General features: G+C 38.0%; 1 long non-coding RNA gene across 13 annotated transcripts in view; it reads left to right on the forward strand.

The window, feature by feature from the left end:
- The first annotated feature begins 494 nt into the window (after positions 1-494).
- The window catches only part of LOC125327895, a 28,034-nt gene continuing 12,188 nt past the window's right edge, over positions 495-16,340 (forward strand). For 5 of the 13 annotated variants that reach the window (XR_007204432.1, XR_007204437.1, XR_007204450.1 and 2 more), the window contains exons 1-3: positions 495-5,579; positions 6,378-6,412; positions 7,173-7,216. This is a non-coding gene — a long non-coding RNA (uncharacterized LOC125327895). Of the gene's footprint in view, positions 5,580-6,377; positions 6,413-7,172; positions 7,217-8,017; positions 8,073-16,340 lie in introns of all 13 variants that reach the window. The other 8 variants (XR_007204440.1, XR_007204443.1, XR_007204433.1 and 5 more) reach the window with 8 other exon arrangements.

Consider the following 16,340-nt stretch of genomic DNA (forward strand, 5'->3'; position numbering starts at 1 on the left):
GTGTTCACCTGATAACTTTCTCCTGGAGCACATTGATAGTCACAGAGAGGAGGAAGTTAATAAAAACCCCTGATTTCTTGTGGAAATGTGGTTAAAAGCAATATTTTAAAAACAGTTTACCTAAACACTGTCATTAATGATAATTGTTGTCATCGGCTGTACATGATCATATTGACTGCTTCATGATACAAGAAAAACTGCTCAACAGATGACAAGTTGTGTTTGGCAAAGGAGGAAAGGAGAGAGGGAAAAGAGACCTTTAAAGACCAACACAGTCCCGATCATAATGCTATACATCACCACAAAATCACTTGCAGGTGTACACAAGTCTTGCTGCTCCTTCTAGCCCAGTTTCTGCATGCAAGGTCATCCTCCTGGTGCTACCTTAGAAACTGGCCTTATTCTATAGAGGACATTGAATGATAACACTGTGAGTCAGCTGACTGCTGTGTCACAGAGCTGCTGCTTTCTACATTATCGCAACTGCCAGAGCTCTTACTGCTGCAGTTTTCTAGTCGCAGTGCGGCAAAGCAGACGCATAGAACCAGGCACAAAGCAGCATAGATTTTTTTTTATTCTTATCTTTTTCATACGAAGGGAATATTCCTGGTGTTAGCGTAGGAACAGACACAGCTTGGATGTGTTGGCTTCAGCCTGGCAGCATTTTCAGCTGAGCAGGGACTGCTCGGAGCTCTGTACCCAAATTGCCTCTGAGGAAGGACGCCTGATTTCCCACTTTGTGTACTAAAGGGTTTTTTCTTTATGCTACGGTGATGTACCTGCAGCAATCGGACAAAGGAGGTGGTACTTGTCACTGTCTGTCCAACTGGGGCCTTTTGCAGGTACTCCACGGCCGAAGCTGTGCCAGCATCCCAGGGTCAGATAGATTGGTAATACAGGTTGCCGCAATTTCTTACATCAGTTAGAGCAAAGCTCAAACAAGAAACCAGACTCTCTGACCTAAATCAGTCCCAGTCCTTCTGGATACAGGGCAGCAGTCGACTAGCAATGACACAACCAGCCATCAAGTGGAGAGTCTCTGGGATTGCAATCTGTATCAGTTGGAGTCTGAGAGAACGAAACCCTTTCGGGTATCCAGTCGCTTCTCCTTCTAATACTACAAATACTACAACTACAACTACTGCTACTACTGCTTCTGGTTTTCTTGCCTGTAAGAAGCTGTTAATTGTGGTTGGTCTCTGACTGTACATTTGCGTGGATTAGTCTGCCTATAACGCAGTCCTTATCTGCTCCTGCTGGAAATCGGGGCATGAAGTCAGCCTGCTTTAACAGTTGTTTCTTTCTGCGTGATGCTATGCAACTAGAATGGGTTACACTGACAACAAAGGAACAAGCACAAAGCACCACTTTCTTTGCTGGACTGTTACAGGAACATAGCTCTTCTTCGATATGACACCCTGGTCTCTTCTCTTTGCTGGCTTTTTATTTTTTTTTAAATTTAATTCATCTAATCGAAGAGCCTAACAGACACCATTGTGAATGTGGCTTTTAATGATTTGGAAAAGACAGCCTGTGGAGACTGCGATTCGAGACAGCAACACATTTAGGTTATTGCCAATTTTAAATACTTGGTTTGTGAAGCACAGCCCTAAGGGACGAGCTCAGTAACTGAGAAAGAGATTGTAGATAAAGAAATAAAAATGACAAGCGTAATGGAAGCTCTGCAAAAGAGACTGTCAGAGAATCAGTTCATGGATGGCAATTTCACCAGTCTGAATCTGAATAATTCATAGATTGAAATTACCCTGCTTTCACCTTTCCATTTAAACCGGCATGATCTGAATCTCTAATAAATTTTCAAGATAAAGTAAAATGCCAATTTGAATCTGAAGAGCTTTTAAAACCAGATGCTACACCCTGAATCTTTCGATACCTTTCACAATTATCCTGTGAGAACCGCACTTCATCACGAAGCACCATTACCAGTGAAAATTACTGTGATTACAATAGCAACAATAGAATACCATCAAATGATCTCTAATCTACCTAATTTACCAAGGCTGACTGTGTGCCCATTGTGTTTCACTACGTCTGGCATTGGATCAATATCACAGTGGAACAAAAATGCCTTAGTATGTGCTTCCTTTTGGTACCTTTAACTTTGACAGCACAGGAAAAAAATCTACCTACTGTAAAATATTTTTACAGCCAATCTACATGCCTGCTGTAGGACCTGATTGATTTTCTATGATTTTCTTTACTTCTTGGGTATCAGATGTCTTTGTGTTACTAATTAGTTTATAATGTATACTCATGCACAAAGACTGCAGCAAGCGAGTGCCAGCACAGGGACCCTGCACTGCTGCTGCAGTTGCAGCGCTCTCACTGGGGAAGCCAAAATGAGTTCGGTGCCTTATGTGAATAATTACTCCTGTATGAGTTAGAAATGCTTTGTAGCATCACCGGTCTTGGTTGTACTACATGCAAAATGTATGCAAAAGCCATGGTCAAGAAAAACGATCGCTTGCAATACTAACAAGATTTTCCCCCCTGTTCAGCAATTAGCATGTGGTTGTGAGAGACAGGCTGCGACTCCTTCTGTGCGTGTGTGTGTATGCGTGTGTGTAGGTACACATGCACATACATAAATGTAAAGCTACTGTGCTCTGTGAATGAATATGTGCTGATCTCTGAAAGTAACAACTTTCTCTGACAAGCCAGGCACTGTGTTTTGCCGCAATCTGCTCAGTTGTAACAAATCCCTCTTTGGAGGCGTAAATTTCCTATAGGATGATGCATGACTTCTGAAGCAGTAAGTACCCTTTATGCAATATGTTGGTGCCTATAGCTATGCTGCAGAATAGCATTTTAAGCATAGTTTGAGTCCTTGTAGCATAACTAGAATGTGAAGAAGTGAGAAACGTGTAAAGAAGGCTAGAAACAGGCATTCTTCATGGAGGCGACTGTATCTGCTGTTTGTTTGTGTGTGAATTATATAATTCAGGCTTGTTTTTCATTTTATAATCAGATTTCCTCTGCCTTCAGGGAATATTTTCTAAGGGAGGAAGGTAAGCAGTATTTCATCTTATTTCTATGACTGTGTTGTATTTGTGTTGAGGGAAATGCATGTTTACAGCACATAGTTATATAATACAGCATGATCTCATGACATCTAATTAAATGTTTCAATATTTGTTCACATTAAAACTGGGTGAGAAAGCATATTTAAAATATGGATTTTTATTGAAAATACATTTCTAGAAATGCTATGCAAAAAGCAATTTACAGACTGTGTTTGCATTCATGTTTTGCTCTTTACTGTTGTTAAATAAGTGCCTATTCTACTGAAATACTGATGGCCTTGAAACCTTTGGATTTATGTATTTTGTTTTCTCAAAACACAATTTACTGTACTTCTAAATTTTCTGTATATTAGTGGAGACTGTTCTCTAGAGGTAGAAGAGGCAAAAGGTTTTACAGCTTGAGCTGTGATAACAAAGGAACTTGAAAGGGCACAAAATATGACTATACAAAAGTCTCAAATTTTAAATTATTCAGTAATGTGATTTAGCAAACTGCTGTTCTTAGACTACACACTCTCAAGTTACTACACTATCTGGAAATATTAAGTCCATTCAGTGCTGTATTTATATTCTTCATTTTCATGTAGTATTCAAACTTAGCAAAGAAAAATCTGAGAGCAAATACCGAAACTTTGGTAAAAGTGTAAAACCTACATTATGTTACTTTGGTAATAAAATCAAGAGATTTAGACTGAGCTTTGCTGAAGAGAACTAGGCATTGTGGTTTAACTATTTTATGAAAAGTGTTTTATGTTTTCATGTACAGAAATATAACATATACTGCTTTAGCTATTGTACTGCAAGGACCATGCAAACAGGAATGTGAATGTTTTGCAAAATACCATACAAGTACCTGGCAGCATTTACAGTATTATTATTACTGCCACAGTATTCCAGTATCATATGCTACATTGAAATCACTGGTCTGTTAACCAGTTGGATTTCATGGAGTTTTTACAATCCTAATTTTTTTATCTGTCCTATCTGCTGCGACAGCCTGTGGAAAGTAGCTGGCCTTGGGGTACAAGGTGTCCTCACTAACAAGTGCAGAGCAGAGCTAAAGGAGAGTTTACAAGTTATTGGTGGGCTTAATGTAAGGGCCCAATTCGAATCCTTCTGTGGAGCCATGTTGGAGTCGTCTAACTTTGTGTTTCTGTTACTGAAACAAATAGTTTAAGCTTGCCCCTGGCTTTCTCTCACTGCTCCATACTGGCCTCACATTTCCAAACATGCAGTGCTGGTCAGGCCTAATGCTGTTTGCCAGTGTGAGCCCCTGCAGTAGTTGCCAGAAGCTGTTAGGACAGCACAATCAGATGGCAAGAGTATCTGTGAGACTCTGCTAAAAGTACTCTGGAAAAGTTTGGAAACATTGGGAAGTGAACTCTGCCTTTTGGGGTGGTGTGTGTTTCAAAGGCAGCAGGACTGCAGTCTGTCAGCAGGATATGCTGCACATACAAATGGAAAAAAAGCCTTTAAACCTTTTCAGACACAGGATTGCGAAGAGAATCTTAGCACTATTACCTCATAGAAAGTATTAAAATGCAGTCATATCATCCATGTGTTTTCTGATATGGCTACAGCCAATCACGTAGCTACAGCTGACCTATACAGTTTAGGATATATAATTATATGTGTCAAAATAAATGGCAGACTGCAACACGAATCTTCTAATTTAAGGCCACTAATTTCAGAAATAGAGATTCAACAGTTAATATACATCATATCGAAAGATGATACATGAAAAACATACTGGAGCCCATTCTACTACCACAGAATTTAATAACAAGTCTCCCTGTGCCATCAACATAAAAGATAGATGCACTAATTTCCTTCCATTACATCCTTCTTGTGAAAGTTGCTACTATTTTGTTGGGTTTTGTTCTCCTTGGTTACAAGAGTTCTGTATAGTCGACACAACGTTGAACAGAAGATCCTTTCTGTTCACCAGGACTCAAAACCTGAGCTAAACATACACTGAAATCAACATCTCAGAATAGGTTTATTTGACAGCTGCAGGGACCTTTTGTCTGTAGTTTTGTTGATTATATTTGTGCTCACTTGCTTGTTAATTCTGCATGATCACCTGCTATAAAACACAAGTTCTGATCTGTAATGGTTGTATCTATTTGGACAAAAGCCCTGAGGATAGGAGGGTCTGTTGTGGGTTTCATTGTTTTGTGGGTTTTTTTCACTGTACTGTTGTTTTGAATTAATTGCAACTGCCTATGGAAATATGATCCCTTAAGAATGTAGAGAAATGCATTATTAATGATTATGTATGAAGAATTGCTAGATTCTCCTGCACTCTGGTTGCTATGAATTTCACACCATTATTCCCAAAGAAAAACATTAGGAAGAAAGCAAGACCAATGTAACTTGGAATGAAAAGAGCAGCATTTCCAAACCAATCATTTTTGACACAGGAAATTCAGAGTTAAACAGAAGAAAATCCAAATGGTTCATTGACGCAATTAAAATACCTGAGCAGCTCACTTCCTCTTTGATGCCATGTGATAACTCCAGGATGTGATAGAGGTAAATAATTTTGCTATGTCAGTTTATACTATATGGACAGGATCAAAAACCACCTTTGGCTTTAAAAGTATTTGCACTGCATCTCACAGTATCAGTTCAGTTTCTTTATGGACTATAAATGTACACCTGCTCTGTGCTTTTAACTGTGTAACATAACCAGAAGTTCTGAAAACTGAATGATTTCTGATCAACCAAAAGAGGGAAATGAAATCCTAAATGGGAACTGCAGAAGAGCCAATGGGTTTCCCAGGTCTCATGCCAGCAGACACTCTGGCTGTGGGTTTTCCAGGTCAGGTTAAACTTCTTATTGTGTTAGGACTTGTTCTAAAAAAACCCCATAGTTAAAAATGAGCGGGAATTCAAAAGAGGACCAAAGTTGTGCCCAAAAACATAGGGTTTTTTTCTTTTCTAATTACATTTGATATTATTTCTGCCACAGGTCTTTTCTCAAAGTTTACCAAGAAATTGTATCCAGAAGAATATTTGCAATAGTATACCTCAATTTTAACTGGTCATGTATAGTGAAGCACACAAAATGAATTAGCAGTTGTGGTAAATGCTAAACTGGGAAACATTGTTGAAAGGGAAAAAACATAATAGATTGTGGTATTGACTTGGCTGTGGCTGTACTGTTCACTTATACTCAGTATTTCACAGAGGTAGTGCAGAAATGCATGTACAGCTAAATTATATGCAGTTACACTCAGCGAAATGCTCAATAGAAAAGCCTTTTGTTGTACTCACCTGTTTCTGTTTCTTCTGCCTATGTTCGTTCAAAACCCATCTCCACTGGCACAGCAGTCACAGCAACTGGCTGCCCCTCTGACCTGCAGGTAAGAACTTTCACTGAGATAGCAAATGGGTGAGATCCCACATCCTGTGCTCCTAAAGTCAACGTCCTGGTTGGTGGGGCCAGGAGAGAGGCAGGTGTACAGAGGGGCATTGATGTGACAAACTTCTGACTCCCATACAAAGCAAAAGCCATTATTAAGTAATTAAGGAGGAGTAGGAACATCTTTAATTTCTACATTTTCAGAGGTAGCTCTTCTGCAAACTTGTCAAATTCATACCTAGCATGAGTATCACGTGGTGAAACTCCGAGTCACGCAGAAAATTTAAACTGTCAAACTGACATTGTGGGAAAAGGATCCATAACCCAAGAGACTACATCAGCTTTCACTCATACACATATACACAGTGGTAGCACTACTGTTCAGATACAGCTTTAAGGCCCTTTAATGTGCATGTAAATGCAGCTGCCTATGCCACTGCACCCATAATGTCTGCAAAGTGACCATGTATTTCAGATTTGGCTTAAGCAGCTGCATCCCACTTAAACTGGCCTTTTTGGTAATGGTATTTTTGCTTTTCCTTTGAGTGACATAGCATGCCCAGTGTTATGCATACAAGTAAGCATGAATTGTTGCAACTCCTGTTCTCAAAAGATACTGTTTTACTCAAAGCTTGTCTGTACTAAACTTACCACCTTTTCATGAGGGGCAGCCTGTCTTTGCAAGCTGATGGGCTTGATATGGTTATGAATTGCTTGCAGTTTGTGTTTTCTGTATTCTGTCTTTTTTTCATTATATTTAGGAGCTGGAGTGCACCCTTTCCTCTGCCACAGAACTTGATGCTAGGTAATTATTTAAAAAAACATTTTAGGGACATGTGCTTCATCTTCTGAATGTCCCACAGTGTGTGTGACTTGCTGAGCTCTCAGAACAGTATCTGGAGTCCATGGGGGTATGTGCAGGATGGATTTCATTAGGGAAAAAACCAAAAAAAAGTAATTTTCTGGTGCTTCTGATGGTATGCCTCAATTTACACAATACTTTTAACCATAATCTCTGAGTCTTTATTTTATTTTTTGTAAATAAGTACATCTATAAACACAATTCTTTCACCTTAAAGGGCACTTCATGAAAATAATTTAGCAAATGTGAGTCACATAATGAATCAGTAACAGTTGGGGGAAATCCTGATGGAAAATAGTTCTCTCATCTTTAGTGCTGTGTGTGGTAAATTAGGAGCAGGCTCTTCAGGAAATGAGGACAAAAAGGCGGAATTGCTGCTCGTTGAGAGTTTGTCTTGAGCACAGAGTTCATGCTCTTTAAGAACAATAAGAACATCCTAAGTCTGTGTTTGATATATATATATATATATGCATATATATATACACACACATATATGTACATAACTCGGGGGAATTTTGATCACTAGCTAATACACAAAAGTTATAAAATAAGCTACTCTAAAGAATTTTAAGTTTCAGTGGTACATGGGAATGTTAGGGGCAAAAATAAAATACAGTTGTTAAGGGGCATCATAAATGTGTGAAAAAGACTGAATACCTGACCATAATATTTTTTAATTTATAATGCATTAAAATACTGTCATAATGTAGTACTGAAAAATTCCCAACCTCCCTTCTGTTTCAGATTTGGAGAGGTCCTTTCATCTTCCACTATAGCAGTAGCCTAGGGCTCTTGGCAGGTACATATTTCTACCCAGATAGTTTATATTATTGGTAGATAAGTAGTCCACTTTCTTCCACAATTTCTGTGCATTCATAACAACACACTGGAAAATAGTTGCATTATTATATATTTAACCACAATACCTGTCAAGAAAAAACAATTTTATTGTGCAAGGCACTGTATGAAGGGAAAACAAAAGGTCCATACTTTGGAGTTGATTTTTATCTGAATGAAGAATGATCACTAAATACTTGAGAAAACAATGTGCCATTTTCATATAGAGAAGACAATTTTTAGAAAACATACAACAAATAAAGTTATAAACTATAGCTGAAAGATTCATATTAAAAGGGTAACCCAGTTTTTGAGCAACCTTATTGCAAGCCTCACCTATTTTTATCAAAAACGAAATGCGCTTGCAGTGATGAATTGATGATTGCTTTTAAAAGAAAGTGTGGCTCCCACTCCCTCCAAAGAATAACTGCTTTCAGTACCTGATTAGGTGGTAGAAATAACAATAACAATAATAATACCCCTAACCAATCATTCTTGCACCACTCATAAACTTACATGTAGCAGAAAGCAATTTAATTTGTGTGTGAGTCTTGAAAAGCTATTCATCTGCTGGCACCAGTTTTGCAAACTTCCTGTGTCTTCTGCAAAGATTTAAGAACTTATCAGGCCTGGGTTGGAGTGACTTCTAGAAATGAGGTAGCCTATATTCTGTATATTTATCAGTGGTCACTTAAATACAATGCAAACAGATATTTTCATGCTCATGAACAATCTACCATGGTAACAGGGAAGTTTCTGTATTTTCATTTAAACGACTCACAGTAAGTTGCTGATTTTTACTACCCACAGACAGAACACTGAATTTTATGAGACAGATTTGAAGTAAGAAAATCAACTATGTATCCTGGAATATAAAAAGTAGGGAAACTTTTTGGTTTAGACAGACAAGCAATTTATACCAGAAGTATTTGTGATTATTTCCGTTACGTGCATTTAGTTTTCTAATCATTGTAATTATTAAATTGGGCTTGGTTTTTAGTTAGTTTTTGTAAAAAAAGTGGTCATTAACCTGCATCAGAGCTGTGAGTTCATTTAAATTCCTTCATAATTCAGGTTCAGTCAATCTTCTTGTATCTGCATGAGAAAATGATTTAAATTAGTAAGGTGAAGTTATATGAAGGGACAAGGTGGCTTTTGCACAATTAGGAATGCAATTTTCATTGATGATGGATAAGTATCTAGTTATTTTAGAAGTGCCTGTCACCAAGTTTCTTAAAAGTATATTTACTCTTTTCCCCCATCTTTTAAGATTTATCACCATTTGCAAAGTACTTTTATTTAATATTCTTCCCTACTCCAAAACAGGTTTATTCAGTTTTCTGATAATTAATAGACACCACCGAGGGTATTGAAACTGTATTTAATAGCTTCCCAAATATTATATTTTTTTCTGCTGGATTAGAACATACTCTGTTGAGAAAACTTACTTCAAAAATCAGCACATCCAATAGCCAGAGACAGACATTAAAACTAGTCCAACACAAAGATAAATCAGAAACCATAGGTTACTGCCTCTATTTCATGATATTTCCAATGTTGATGACCACTAGAGCCTTGCTACTAATTTCATTCTTTGAAGCTCAGTTTGCTAGTTAAATCATGAATCCTTCCAGAGCTGGAAAACTACTTGAAGTAGAATTTTGGATCTTGCCTGTCCCATTGCATCACAGCAGAGACATGAGTCTCAAGTAAAACCTGGAGATTGTAAATTGAGGTTGAATGTAACTATAGTATATAAAGACTGCTAGCAGTGGTCCATGGGGGCCAGGATCAAGAATCAGTCAGAAGTTACAAGGGACAGGACTAAAATCTGGTCTTCTTCATTGCATTTAAAGAATCAGCTTTGGTAGGATGTGCTACCTAGTATAAACCAAACCATCTTTTGAATCCTTACCAATGGTTTGGGTTTTGCTCATGAGCTCTCCACCATGAGCAAAGGTGTAAAACTTAATGGAGAGAGACACCTTTGCTTTCATCTACCTGACCTCTACTGAGCACTGATCACACCCAATGTGTTAAATTTCATCCCATATTGTAGTTGCATTTCCATTGCTCACAGCCTTCAGAAACACACAATAACCCAGCACTTACAGTTGCTTCTCTTTGTTTCTCCTCCTTGGAAATCGTGGTTTCACTTTCAAAAACCAAATCAGGGGCTATTCATTTACAAGCCACAGTAAAACTTTACCAAGTCCCACCTCTGGCTGGGTGCTATTGGGATGGGCAGACCAGACTTCACAGAGGGGAAACACATTCCTCTGTTTAACAGACAAGACATGGTGTCCTCCCAAAAGTTTACTGAGGCCTTCAGGCTTGTAGCTTTAGTTAGATGTAAATGGCAAAAACTACTGAACACTGTAGCTAGTAACTACGGGTAAGAAGAGGTTAAAAAAAAGAAGAGAAAAAACATTTTCATACAAAGGTGAGTTTAATTGAACTGAATATTATGTTTTGACGTTTTCACAATAAGCTAACAGCTATGCAGTTGATAATACAGCTTCTTCCATAGTAAATCTTTTGCAAGTGGGCTTACAGAGAACACAACTTATAAATCATTTATGATAAAATTACATATATAATTACAGACATAGATGCACACATACTCTTGCAAATAAGAATTTTTAACACAACTTCATGCATATGCAGTCATTTTATTTTCAGTAGGGTTCTGTCACTTATTTATATTTTTATACTGATAGGGAAATACCACTATTTTGCCTTTGCAATGTTTTGGTTTTCTTTCTGCTGCTTGGCTTTGCTGATGAGACAACACAGATTAGTTTTTAAATAGCTATAGTTCTTCAGATGGCATAGTGGTATACCACAGATCTGAATTTCAAGAGCCACTACAGTGTTGGGTGAATCATATTTATTAGCTATTAATAGTGAGACTATAAAAGGCATCAGAGGCTGCACAAGAAAACCTTAAGAAGTGCTTTCATTTTTGGTCTCTAGACTAAATCCCTGACTGCAATCTCAGCAAATTCTTTCTGTGTTAGTGGAAATTAGCTTCATAATATTTTCCTTGTTTTCTTTGGACACCCTTTCTGAATTTTAAGTTATTCTTCTAACTCAAATATGTTTGGTTTATGCTTGCTTCTTTCTTTCTGATATTCAGATTCCATCTTTCCATGGTGACCATCAGGGGCTTTTTTCCCTAGTACTGGGTTAGAGTTACAGCAAATGCTCATCTGAAGAACTCAGGGGCCAAATGTGGATCAACTGGTATAAATAAATAGGCAGATGTTTTTTTCCATCTGTCTCTCATTGTTGTTCACACAGTGATAATATTGTTGTCTACACCTTTAAAGAAAACAAGGCAAAATAAAAGTAGTAGAAAGATACGCTATGAAAATTAGAATATGACAAATTGCTTCTTCACACTAAAAATAATTAACTTCCAACCATTGAAGTACAATGCGATACCTATTTATCAAGTTAAATTGTTTTCCTGTTGCAAAGCACAAATATAATTACAGAGGCCTTTTACACATGGATGGCACTTGCTTAAGGACTATTTTTAACACTGTATGCATAAATAAGGTTGAATTTCAATTTCTTTTTTTTGGTTTTTTTTTTTTACCCCATACTTTCAAAATGCAGTCCTTTACTTATTCACAGAACTATGTTTGTGGCATTTTCCATGAGGTCAACAATCCTCATCATTAAATATCCTGAGCTGTTATTTTTTTGTCCCCACAATTTGTATTGAAAAACTACTCTAGAACCTCACCACTTTTATGGCCAGAATCTCTCTAGCTTTCAGCCTAAATTTATTCATGGCCAAATTACACCCATTTGTTCTTGTGCCAACATTGTCTGCTAGAGTAAATAGTTCTTTTCCTTGCCTACTGTTTACCACCCTATTGTGTTTTTAGAGAATAATTATTTCCTGTATCAGTTTTTGTTTCTACTAGACTAAACAAGCAAAAATTTTTGAGCCTTGCTCTTAAAAAGACTTCACTCCGGTATTCTATCCAGCTGAACACCTGTTTCACCCTCCACAAATGTGATTAAAAAGATCTATGTGAGACCTCTCAGGTGCTTTAAGCAGTGGCATAGATTTTTTACTTTTCTCTAAATAGTTTTTCTGGTTCATGCCTGGGTGGCATCTGCTTTTTCATGGTTGTATCCCACTGGCAACTTAATAACCCTGCAGTCAGCTAATATGCATATGTAGATCTATCTCCAGTGTTATTTACAACTGATGTGCTCCTAGTTTATAGCAGATTTTTAAATTAATCCTAGAGTACATGTCTCCACTGCCAACACCATGTGTTTCAAGAGTGAGTTTAGCAGTGTGTATTTTTAATGTGCTTTTTCCAAGGGTAACACATGTTTGGGATAAGCTGATGCCAAAGATAATAGAAAAATAAAAAAGAATAATGTTGTGAGACCAAAGGGAGGCACTCAGCACACTGACAGGACCAGGCGTGATATATTAAGGGATAAGGAGTTTTCACAAATGCTTCAGTGTAATAAGATTAAACATAAAGGTTTGAGTGTGATACACTGCATACAATACATTAGGACATTCTTTTTTGGCCTTACAAAAAAAAAAGCTGCTTAAATACTGCATTTCAAAATAATTAGGATTATTACGTCAATTACTTCCAGGGTAAAAAAAAGCATTAATACTGCCTGGTCGTAAAGGTTCCATTTAAGGACCATACATTCTGGAATGAAGACTATATAATTCTTATGTTTCAACAGACATGGACATTTTCACAAGCATGGTGATGATTTTGGACTGCAAGTTCAGATAGCTAAGAATTTGGAAACTTTGAATCCTTAAGAAAATGATGGACATTTCCTCCTTTTGATGTGGAAGCCAGCAATTTATAAAATACCTTTAGCTGTGCAATAATAGATAGCAGAAGGGTAATGAATTCCCACACTTACCAGCTTTGCCCTTTATTAGAAAGATAAACTAGATTCTTGAAGGATTTTTTTAGAGGGAGAAAGATTATTTAAAAGTCATATGATAGCGCTTTTAAAAAAAAATTTTGTGTAAGAGTGCTGGATGAGAAAATTCATTTAAAAGAGTTATCTGCTAGGGCTTGCAGTTTTAGAGAATTCTTGAAAAAACTTTTTTGTCAGTTTTAAATTTGATGGGAATCTGCTTATTGGGAAGGGAGTCTGTATCTGCTCAGGATTATTTTATTAAGTTATTAAGAGGTAGTTTTACTTAGGGTGCCCTCCTTGACTATTGCTACATAATACCTTCTTTGATGGTTGAAGTGGTAAAGCAAGCACATTAACTTTTTGATGCATTATAATTAATGTTTAATACATTATGTTTTGTTTGGGGCAGGAGCACCCCTGTGGAACTGATAGCTGTGCAATAATCACTGCTACAGAAAGCAGGGGAGTGCCTGGAGCGCCACATCCAGCTCTGGGGTCCCCAGACAGGAAGGACATCAACCTGTTGGAGAGAGTCCAGATGAGGCCCAACACAATGATCAGAGAGCTGGAGCATGTCCCCAGTGAGGAAAGGCTGAGAGAATCAGGATTGTTCAGCCTGGAGAAGAGAAGGCTTTGGGGTGGACTAATTGTGGCCTTCCAGTACCTGAAGGGAACCTGCAAAAAAGGGCATGTAGTGAAAGGACAAAGGGAAATGGCTTCAAACTGAAAGAGAGTAGGTTTAGATTAGGTATTAGGAAAAACTTCTTGACTGTGAGGGTGGTGAGGCACTGAAACAGGTTGCCCAGAGAAGATGTGGATGCCCCTCCCCTGAAAGTACTCAGGTCTAGGTTGGAAGAGGCTTTGAACGACCTGGTCCAGTGAAAGGTGTCTCTGCAGTTCACAGAGGGTTTGAAGCTAGATGGTCTTTAGGGTTCCTTCCAACGAAGCCATTCTATGATTCTATGATATGTAAATAGTGGCTTCAAGAAGTAAATTGTTTGATATTTCTGTCATAAGAGTTTATTTTCTTTACCCACAATTCACTGTGTTTTTAGAAATATTTGAAACATCATAAACTTGCAGGCCTTCACTGCAGCAGGGTGCAACCAAGTGATCATTTTAACTTGACAAGATTAATTTTAAAACAGTTCTTTCCCTTAATACACCTCTTTCTTTTGTCCTAGCTGTAGCTAGTAAGAGTATTTGTCAAACCGGGACAAAGATTCGTTATTAGTCTTTCCTCTTTAGAGAATGATACACTTTTTGTGTTGATAAAGGAAAAGGATTTGCAAAGTGCCTGACAAAGAGAAACATCACAGAAAGTAGAACATGTAGTAGATGATAACACTACCCTACTGATTTTAATCTCATAGAGGTGTTGGGCTAATTAAGAAAGAATTAAACTACACATGACAGATACCAGTCACATTGCTTCATATACTGCTGGAGGATACACAGGACCATAGGGGTGATGAAAGCAAGAACGTACAGGAAAAATGAAATACAATTGCTGCATCCAAGTACGGTGGGTTTGGCATACTTGTTTGACAAGATGTTCTTTTGCACAGCATAATTTTGTTATTAATACAGATTCTATATGGAAAAATATTTGTTAAGTGATTTAATATAGGCTGGGGGTGGGGGGCAAAGAAGAACAGAGAATCACCCTTCAGCAGGTATTTACATGGCGAATGCTTGTATTACTATCTTAATACAAAATAAGAGTTTCTCCTTTTGTGGAGTACTTTCTGGCGCCATTTTGTAATTAAAATCAATAATAATTTCCCAAGTTGAGAAAATTTATGTTTCTCTGAGAAGCTGACCTCATCAATAAGTTAATACTGTTTGGCACTTATAGGGAGAAGCATCCAGAAAATATTTTCTGTGTAAAACAGAAGGGTTTTTTTCCTCAGTTATTTTCATTACATGTGTTAGCTTCTTTGCCATTAGATTTCTTGGAGCTCTGATTCAGGGCAAAATAGATCTGTTGTTTCCTGAAAGAAAATTAATTAGTATGGAGATGGTAAGGTAACTTTGGTGAAATAAATCTGTTTTAAGAGGGTTAAGGTGGAGGTAAAACAGAAGGATATGATAAGTTTCAATTTCACATTGTAAGAAGTGCCATGTTAATTCAAGAGAAAAGGTGGAACAAAAATCCACTCTGGGGATTAGGAGCTGTGCACCAGCATGGATGCTGCTGTGCCATGCAGGCTAATGCAGGCACATGGCAGCTGATGGGACAGACCCCTGTGCCTTGCTCCAGCACTGACTCCAGCTTCCCCTTCAGTCTGGGATGGGAGTGGTTTAAAATGACATAGTCTACAATGGTATAGTCTTATAATATGAGGGTTTTGGCAACTTGGTCCTGCTTCAGAGTAGTTTAATGCTGAGAGCAACTCTATAGCTGATGAGGATTTTTCTGTCTTTCAACTGACCCCTTAAAATCAGGTGTTTCACGGCATATTTTGTGTAGATGACTGGAGTGTTGCATGCAAGTAGTTGGCAACTTGTGGTTTCAGAGAAGGCAGTGTGTGTACTGTGCACAGCCTGTGTGACTACTGAGATGAAACAGCGAGCCACAAATGTGCTCCCAGTTTCAACGCCCACACATTTCCTGCTTCTTCACACACAGAACTGCAATAGGCAGGGCTGGTTTAGGAGGCTCTTTGGGATCTTAGCAGAGCAAGTATTTCCCCACTGGAGTCGGGAAGTGAAAGAAACTGTACCAATTGGGAGCCAAACAGCAGCAATGCAGGACCTATGGCAAGATGCTGCAGCTCATGAAGGTTTGTAATACCATAGGTTACTGTAATTATTAAAGAAACAGGAAATAAATAATCAATTCCTCCCTTATAAGCACTTTATATACGAGATGTGCAAAATGGTGGAGTTGAAAGGGAGATAAGGCTGTTCACACTCTCTGCCCGAGCTGGATGTGGGTTACTCCCTTTCAGGTGTGTGGTCTAAGCTTCAGGTGATGGGAGTGGTTCCATGTTTTTTGAAGTTTTACTTTTTCTTCTTTTTTCATCTTCCTCCTGGCATATCTCAGGCCTTTCCCATGAGCAGTGTCAGTAGCAAAGATTGAGCAGATGTCTCACAGTGCTGTTCCCATTTTGCTACCACAGTATTACATACACTCGGTCACCAAGCTTTCTTTTTGCCTGTTCCCCTCTCTGTCTAAGCCTCAGCTGAACAGTCTGTTCATTTAAAAAACACTATCAAACCCCAAAAACCCCACAAAATTACCCTCAGAAATCCCCTGCAAGTTCACTTCCAAATTTGAAGCTGCTCTTTCTTTTTCTTC

This window comes from Corvus hawaiiensis, chromosome 1 (genome assembly GCF_020740725.1).
Source record: "Corvus hawaiiensis isolate bCorHaw1 chromosome 1, bCorHaw1.pri.cur, whole genome shotgun sequence".
In the NCBI taxonomy this organism is placed as follows: Eukaryota; Metazoa; Chordata; class Aves; order Passeriformes; family Corvidae; genus Corvus; species Corvus hawaiiensis.